Raw genomic sequence first — 9,612 nt, 5'->3', positions numbered from 1 at the left:
GGAGGCTATTTCTCAACAATACGGCCATAAGCCAGGTGTCTTCTATGTGGATGCGGCCGGCCCACACCATGGGGGTTGGTACACGGCGGCCGTCATCCACCAAAACACTACAGTTCAGGGCCTTACTTTCCGTGTCCCAAACATTACTTTTGCGGAAGAGATCGCCATTGCACTGGCCGCCGCAGATCCATTGTCCCGAGTCATTATTACGGACTCCAGGGGCGCCTGCCGCAATATTGAGCAAGGGTATATTCCAGACCGTGCTTTCAAAATTCTCCACGCATGCGAATACACAGGGTTTCCGACCCATCGTACCATCGTGTGGGCTCCGGCTCATGCGGGTCTTGAGGGGAACGAGGCAGCCGACGCTGCCGCCCGCGCGCTTACTCACCGGGCGTCGCCTCATCCGCAGCCTGATCCGGAATTCAATTTCAATCCGGCCATCACCTTTAAAGAGATCACCTCTCTTTATCAAAATTTTCATGGTCTCTATCCCCCTCCCTGTAAAGGCCTCACCAGGGTGGAGGAGCGCTGGCTTGAGGGACTTTACGCTCCGCCAGATGGCAGCAGTTTGCTCTTTCTAGGATAGATGGCGCCACTAGGAGGTCCGCCACTTCCGGCCTTCGAAGCCGGCGTCAGCAGCATTGGCCCGCAGTGCATCGATGGCATTAGAATATCAGAACACGATTTAAGGCATTTTATGATAATTGCATGATAATTGATGACTAATTGAATAATTGTAGTTAAGCAATTAGCCTAATTTCTAGTCATACCACATAAATAAATAACACCGAGTAGGAAATTGGTCGAGTTGGGGAATCGAACCAGGGTCTCCGGAGTGCGAGACGAGCACGCTAACCACTCCGCCATGCCAGCTCGATGGTTTGGAATCAACAAAGGCGCGTCTAGTGAATACGGTGTCTTCGTTCACTCCCATCTTAATGAGTTTGGGTATCTGTGGTCGCGGGTGCAGGTTCCACGCCTATGCCTATGCGCTCTAGCATGGTTCTGCCTGCTTTGGTGCCATGTATTCCTAACACCAAGAGTCGTTCTGTCGACGTGAAACTCATTAAGAAGGGACTGAGGATCAAGCCACTAGCAAAAAATATGCACCCTTCCCACCACGAAGGAAGGCGGAAAGCTAGGGCACTCGCTCTGCACAAAAAATACGATACGGACGCAGGAGCTGTCTATGTAGACCCGGCACAATACACATCAAGCGGAGCGTTCGCACTGGCTGTGGTGGACGCGCGCGGGCGGCTGCGGGCCTCGGGGTCGGTAGTCACCAAATCTTCGGAAACAGCGGAAGAGGCGGCTGTGGCGCTAGCCATAGCTAGCACTGACGCGGAAACGATCTTCTCGGATTCCAAATTGGCCGTCCGTAGTTTTGAGGGCGGCAGAACCTCGAATGCGGCACAGCGAATACTGAAACTGTCCAGGGAACCTTACAAAGAAATTGAGGTGATATGGGTGCCGGCTCACTTGGGGAATCCGGGAAACGAGGCGGCCCACAACATGGCTCGAGGTTTCGCCAACAGAGTCGGTGGGCCGTCCGTATCCATGGATTACTCTAAGGAGGCGCTGGTATCTTTTCATGATATTACAACTTATTACAAATTGGAAAGACACAAATTTCCACCACCCGACAAAACGTTGGATAAGGCACAATAGACCACCTGGAGGAGACTCCAAACGAGGTCCTTTCTTACACCCTATCTATTATCAAAAATGTACCCAGACAACGGAAAGCGGTGAAAGCGCTCCTGACTTTCTTAAGGGACTCGGGGTTGCATTCCCGCCTATAATCTTTAAGTTTTCTGTGCGCGCCCTCTGTCTCTGTGACATAGTGGTCGCTGGACACTTAGACAACTCATTTCCTTGCCGCTCTTTTTCCTTTTTTCCCCTTTGTTCCCCTCCCCAAGTGTAGGGTAGCCAACTGGGCATCGCCTGATTAACCTCCCTGCCTTTCCGTCCTTTTCTCTCTCTCTCTCTCTCTCTACCCGGATGACTATATCCCCGAGTGCAGGTTCTGTGGCGAAACAACCACGTATGACTACATACTATGGCAATGTAAAGAAATACCGCCACCGGAGGATCTAGTACGAATTACTTCTGTTGAGCGATGGGAGGCCGGGCTGGTCAGCTCCGACCCGGGCATTCATGCTTTGGCCACCGAGTGGGACGTTCAGGTCGCCGCCAGCCATGGTTTGGTGGCCATCTAGCGCAGACCGTCTGCATCTGCATTTTTGACGGAATGTTTTCCAATCCAATCCACTCCCATCTTCCTCCCTTCGCGTTACGGCGAGGTTCAGGTGTCCACCGAGATATGCGAGACATACATTTCGTCTCCTCAAAAACAATTTAGCGACGAGCAAGGCGTACAGCCGAACGGGCGATGGGGTTCTGTGGACTGCTGGGCGGAATGGCCACACGACCAAATACGGCGGCGCCCATGCTCCCGCGCTGTAAAGCGTCTATAAATGCGCGCTTGCCTCCGAATGCTTTGCTATGCAGTCCTCTAAGGAAAAGTGGCAGCGACAGGAAGAAGCGAGAAAGCGACAACGTGCACAAGAGACTCCAGAACAGCGTGAAAACGTCTTGCAAAGCGTCGTGCTACGGATGCAGCTCGGCGACAACGTTCTACCTCGCAAAGTGGTTCCACGTCATTCGCCACCGATGAATCTCAACACCTGACTGCTCAGGAACGCCGCAATCCTACCACGCGAAGGCAACGCGCCGAATAATCGCCAGAAGAACGCGCGCACCATTGCTAACGCAATTTACCTGGTTTAACCGGAGCTAAACCACTGCCAATATTTTTTTTGGGGTCATGTAGAGCCGAGGTTCTTTCGATATGTTTGTCGGACGGCCGAGTCTCTCACCGCTACCGTGCCCGAGGTCGACGTCTCTCAGACGCAGGCCTCCCACGTTTACGAGCTCCTTGCCACCCAGGAGGCTACACCGCAACAGCTAGAGCGCCGGTGTTGTGCGCGATGTTTGTGCGCGGAATGGTAGCTATAGAGTTTATCCGCGTGCTTCCCCCGCGTTTTTTTTGGGGGGGACTCTTATGAGCTTCTGTGGGACACTTGCGTTCGTTTTTTTTTTTTTTACTTTTGGCGGGCGATAATAGTCGCAGTTCTGTAACATTTTTTTGTGTCGGGCGACAATAGTCGCGGTTCTGTGTCTTTTTGTGTCGGGCGACAATAACTCCGTTCTGTAACATTTCTGCGTGTCGGGCGACAATAGTCGCCCTACTGTATCATTGTGTATCGGGCGACGTCAGTAGCCGTGTAACTTTGTACAACCGAGGGACGGTTGTCCCTTTTCAGACAACGAACGGTCCAATAAAATTCTCTTAAAAGTAGCATTTCTGTTTGTCGGGCGACAATGGTCGCGGTTCTGTTTCTGTGTGTGTCGCGCGACGATAGTCGCCATTTTGTATCTTTGTGTCCAATAAAATTCTCTTAACAGATTAGTGCGAAAGCTCTTCTACGTTAGTTCGAATGAAAGTTTCCCGGCGTGTTGGGCCCTCGAGCGGAGTCGCCGGTGGTTAGCAGCGGCGCTTATAGCGAACGGTTCTGCATCCAGAAGCAGATGGTCGCGGCGCCGGGCTGGTAAGCAATGAAGAGGGTGGCAAACGCCGACCCTCCTTACGTGGCACGAGGCAGCCCTTAGGGGTGCTGCCTTTAAAGGGCAAAATACAGCCCTTGGATAGAAGGCTATCCCCTTCAGGGCGACGCTAATTATCCGGCGCTGGTCAGCAGCAGCGGAGCTGGCCAGGAGAGTCGCCCAGAATGACTGCGCCGTGGTTGGGGATGGAGGGCGTGGGAAGGTAGGGCATGTGAGAAGGATATGAATAAAGTCTCCCGGTTTCCCGCAGAGCTTACAGGAGGGGATGAACTGATCGGGATAGCGGGCAGGAGAATAGATAAGGGAGCAGTACCGGTCTGCAGTTGATGCCAGTGGAAGGCCTGGATTAGGGTTAGGGAGGGAGCCGGCCGTGCGTAAACGCGCCGTTTATCTCGGTAGTGGGTAAGGATATCGCTGAAGGTAAGCAGACGCTCCTGGGATGGCGGAGGTGGTCAAACTCCGCCCCAGAAAGTGAGACCTCGAGTGAGGCCGGACCTCTTCGTTACCGTGGAGGCCTGCGTGTGCGGGAGTCCAGATGAGGGTTACGAGGCGGGTGGGGTGCCAGTTGCGCAGAAGCCGAGCCGCCGTAGGGAATATCAGGCCTGAGGCGAAATGGGAGAGCTCAAATTTTGAGTTGGAGAGAATTAGGCGGCAGAGGTGGAGATGAGAGCGAGCGCAATGGCTGCTTCCTCTGCAATTTATGATGAGTGTGACGTGATGGAGCCTGATGTGAGTAATCGGACGTTATTGTTAGCGACGGCGAGGACCATACGGGAGCCTGACGAGTACGCGGCCACATCCACGTAGGCTACTTCGGAATTTTCGCCGTACAGCTTGTGCATGGCTTTGGCGCGGGCTGCCCTGCGTTCTCCGTCGTGCTCAGGGCGAATGTTCTTAGGGATGGGGAGGTTGACAAGAAGGGAGAGCAGGTCTGAAGGTAGGGAGGCCTCCTCGGTAGGATGGGTGATCGGGGCGATGCCTAGCTGACAGAGTAGAATGCGGCAGCAACTGACAGGCGAGTCAGCTGTGCTATTATAGTACCTTCTGCCAGCTCCTCAAACGTGAGGTCCGCGCTCGGCCACGGCGTAGCTTCGCTCGATCGCTAAGTGTAGTTAACCATGATGACGTCATATTATAGTAAATAGCATGATTAAGAGTAAACATAAGAATGTCGACATTTTATACATCACTGGAAAGAAGAAGTTTAAGCCTATTGAAGTAAACCTGATTAGACAGATTAATTACACTATTTATTCAGTTAATATGTATATTGCTATTGAAAAAACAAAAACTACAAGTGCTAAACACGTGAAATGACCTTCAGGACCTTGAAAAAGTATTTACCGAAATGTAAAAATACCAATGGGTGAACGTATGACGTCATATGCGGTATATGTCAGAATGGTAGCGTAAATATTTTATCCCTTAAAGGTAATTGATAAGAAACCAGAAAAAAACTAGCCACATGCCGTCGGTGTGATCCGAATCCACTACCTTCGAATTTCGCGTCCGGTGCTCAGTCAACTGATTTACGGCGACAGCTGTCGAATCCTCTGCTTTCGGGAGTATTTAGGTATAGTGTAATCGAACCTTGAGAATGTTCACCCGCGCCACCCTCGTCCATAGCGGCGAACGTGGTACGTCCTGTATTACTGCGAGTGCCTTGTGAAAAAGCTAATACAGTTCATGACGTGTTTTTCTGCAGCAGTAGGTCCCAGCGCTCCGCGCTTGTATATGCAATTTTTTTTATCGAGTCGAAGAACTGGAACAAAAAGGCCTGACAAGACCTCTGTAAAGCCACCGGAAACCTATGCCACTGTTCGCCACTTCCCAAGTCTCGCGAAACGGGAGGCATGAAGTAATCATACAAAGTAGCGAGCACACCGCTAGGCGCCAACTTCGCACGCACCTTACCAAAGGTGGTTGGAGCGCCGCCTACAGGCGGTCGCCCGCTCGCATCTTCTCACGCTTGCTTCATCGCCCTTTCTCGGGCAAAAGGTCTCCGGCAACGGCACTACGCACCGCACAATCGATCAAGCGGGGAAACAGGCGCGGTTCTTCAAGCACGCCCGCAACTTTCCAACGCGATTTATCTACGTTTGAGAGGGAAAAAAAAGGAAACAAAGAAAAAATAAACGTAGCGGGGAGAAAAGCATCGAAGAAGGGAAACAGCAAGAAGGTCGTTCCACATCCAATTCCGCAGAGACGGTCGCGATGTATAGCGCCCGAGCAAGGAGAATCAATTTAGCTATGCCTCGCTTCGCATCGCCGAACTTCATTCGGTCGGAAGGCTTCAAAGATGCGCGCTCTAGTCGGACATGATCAGCGCCTTTCATATATGTTGTTTCTTTTGGCTTGCAAAGAGTGTCAATTTCTTTTTTTTTTTAAATTGGCTGGTGTTGCCTTCTTTTTTCTTTTCAAAAAATATTCCGTTACCGTGGCCGCGCAATCCATCAATCCATTCTTTTTTTTTATTTTAGATGCCCTTAACCGCACTGGCAGCATTCTAAAGCGGCGCAGATGATATGCCTTACCAAAACACTTACGCAGAATGCATTCCCCGTTAAAGGAAATAAACGTATTAAATATAGAAGACAATTTGTAGTAAAAGCCCGTCCGTGTTCCCGATATGAGATTGCTTGCTACCTCCTTCTCACTGACGCCGCTGCCATTCCAAAAGTCGTCCTTAACGCAGTGATAGGCTCGCTTAAAGATAAGCATTTATTTCAAGTTTGCGGCTTTTATTTACGTACTGCAGTTCTGGCCTTTCAGCCATAATTAGTTTCTCAATTGGAGAGGCTTTGCAGCGGAGCTTCTACAATGCGTGTACCTGCAAAGGAACATTTGCTGTTAAATGATTGTTGTTATTAAGGTCTTTGGCTAAGAAGAGTGTCAGAAATGGTGGACACTTTTCACAGACACCGCGGATACGCTTACAAAGCACTAACAATCACTTCATTCCTGCTTTATGAATTTCATGTTTATTACGTAATAATGTAAATGCAGGGCGCAGAAAGAACATGCTCAAGAAAAGGGTGCGGACGGGAAAAGCACTGCGCTTATGCACGTAAAACCAAGCTCTCGTTCCTTTTTACATTTCAGTTAAGTATTTTGCACACTAGATTTTCAGAAGAAGCAGAAAAAGAAAGGGTCATGCTTTCTCTTATGTGTCGAACGAAGTGTGCCACTCCGGTAACGAAAGAAGCTAAGAAAAAATTCGCGTTAACATAATCACGATGCAAGAATACAGGGACCCAGTCTGCAGCTACGCATTTCGAATGATCATTATTCTTCATCTAACCTCAGAAATGCTGCAGTCAGCAATCTCGTAGTTCATTCAGTGTTCTCGCATTAATTTTTTGAACGTCGCGCCACCGATCTGACAAGACGCTAAATTTAACCATGTCAAGAGAAATACGGATTTTTCCTCTGGCCTTACGACGCTAATGTAACGCGCTTTCTAGCACGCCAAGGCAAGTCTTAGACTAGAATAAAATAGTCAGTTGTTTCGTGAATTAAAATACGACTCTTGTCTACAGAAAGGATTTCGTGGATTAACTGTAGCTATTTATTCCGGACAGAAGGCATCGAGGTGGCGTGCCTTCTCAACATTCGGAGTCCTTTAGAGGCCTTGTAGACAATGGACTGTTCGCTCTCTGTAGAAAATGAATATACGCTCGGTACCTCTATAACAGGCATTATAAGTACAGTGTACCTGTCACAGTTGTGGCCACATTCAGACATTTTTTTCCCACACTGTCTGTAATCGGCTGCTGCACCCTTCGGTGTCTTGAACACATTATATCCATAAAGCTGCTTATGCGTTTGTGCTTTGGTGAGCGGAAGAGTGCGAGTACATGCAGGTTGCTTTAATTCTAGTGTTTCCTTTAGTTACAGCGCCCCTATAGTCGGATATAAGTGAAAAAAGCAATCTTTCCGCGTCAAAGGACGCCCTTCCAGGCAATAGATTGGGCCGACTCTCATGAACCCCTTAGCGTGAGCACGTCACAATAAAAGGAGTGGCGTGACAATACAACGAACGACGTGACAATACAAGAAACGGAGTGACAATGCAGGGAGGGGACTGTCCCCTTTCATCTGCCACTCCCTGCATTTTGACGATAGCAGGATCGTGAAAATCAGCCGTCGCAAATGCCTATAGCGGCCTACAGGCTAGGGCTCACGTACCGCAATAATCTAATCTAACCTCTTGAAATAACCTCAACTGACCATTTGTGGTTCCTTTGTGTATTCGTTATGTTTCCTCGTCTGCAAAATGACCTCCAGCAGTACAGAAGGTGGACATACGCGGCTGTTATGTTGACTTTGTTTTCCTTTTCCCAGGTTGCCCCAGCCAGTGCCGAAGCCTCGATATTAGAGCGTTAGCAATAGAACACAGTTTTCATCATCATCATCGTTATTGCAGAAAGTGTCCGGCCTTGGAGTCTCAAGCCTCGTAGGAAGGAAGACAAAGTGTAGAGGGAGAGAGTACCCTCTCCTCTATGCACACAGAGAGATAGAGGGAGAGGATGAAAGGCGATGGATGGCGACAGACAAACCGCGTTTGCCAATCAGAGTCGAGAGGACGTTTGAGTGGAGCGGACGCTCCATTTTGAGGGAACACCAATGTCAGCGCATACTATGCCGCATGATTCTCATTGATCGGCTATATCAACTGCTTTGCTTATCGCTTTGTTCAACACTGTAGCCGTGGTGGGCACTGGTTTAGGGTTACACGTGCCCGCTGTTTTCTAAGCTTCACTACTTTTTGGGTTTGTGTGCGTGCGTTTTGGACTGCTACTACAGCGCTGAAGAGTGCCCACGAATGTCCTCTTCCGGCCACAGTGTCTTTAAAATCAGCTATGGTTAGCCGTCCACTTCACTCCGCTCCTAGAGGTTACGTAAGGCCGCTGCCAAGCGTTCACGGGGACCCAAACCGCCGACACATTCCTGAGACCGACCGCTGCTTCGAGAAGACCGCCGCCTCCGAGCGGCGCTCTTTAGGCGTAGACGCGTATGAACGGTCGCTGCATCTCCGAGCACTTTATGCTCCTCTTCATTAACCCCTCCGATATGATCTTTTTTCCTAATAACTGATTTAACTGGTCCCCGTTTTGGTAAGGGCGCGCTTGTAATCTACTTCATACCGAGTGCTTCCGCGAACTTTTGAAAACGCTTAAAATTAGGCTTCTGGAGAAAAAAAAGAAAACCCTTAATGGCGGAAACTCTCAGCTGCGGCGGACGTCAAGAATTGTAAAAAACGCGCTAATTAGCTAGCTAATTAATTATAATTTCGTAGAAGTTTGTCTGGTTATTGCCAAAGACGAGTTTGTAGCCATGCTGAAGACGATGCCATATCAGTTTTTAAGGTAAAGAAAGTCATTTTCTAAAGGTCTTCAGCGCGAGAAAATCTTTTCCGCTCCAAACCGAAACTCTACGCGCGAGGCGTGCCGAATGTCCAGTGCAAACGCAACGTGCGCTGGGAACGAGTCGTCGGCGGCCGATTCGACGTGCTTTTTTCCCTGGCTAGCAGGCCTCGACGCTGAGCTTAGACCATGGCCGGCATTATAGAGGCATAGCGCCAAGAAAAAAAACTAGTCACCGCCAACTACGCGGCCGTCGATCTTGAGCACGCTGATAAGCGCTGGCCTCGCGTTCTATACCGGTGCAGTTACCCCTCCGCCGTAAGCAGCTTTTTTTTTAGATGAGGGGCCGTCGAAGTAATAACACCACGCTTCCGTGCGGGCAGATTTTTGTTTAGTTGGCCGGGTTCTTGGTATGCACTGTATAAGTTTAACTTTCCACCGCCCGTGGTGGCTCAGTAGGTAAGGCGCTCGTCTACTGAGCCGGAGTACCCGGGTCCGAAACCGACCGCGGCGGCCGCGTTTCGATGGAGGTGAATCGCAAAGCGCGCCCGTGTGCTGTGTGATGTCAGCACACGTTAAGATCCCCAGGTGGTCTAGATTTTTCCAGAGGCCTCCA

The sequence above is a fragment of the Amblyomma mixtum genome, chromosome 1 (assembly GCF_055824585.1).
Source record: "Amblyomma mixtum isolate Tamu chromosome 1, ASM5582458v1, whole genome shotgun sequence".
NCBI lineage: Eukaryota > Metazoa > Arthropoda > Arachnida > Ixodida > Ixodidae > Amblyomma > Amblyomma mixtum.
The sequence above is the reverse complement of the archived record's forward strand: the minus strand, read 5'-3'. Positions refer to the sequence as shown.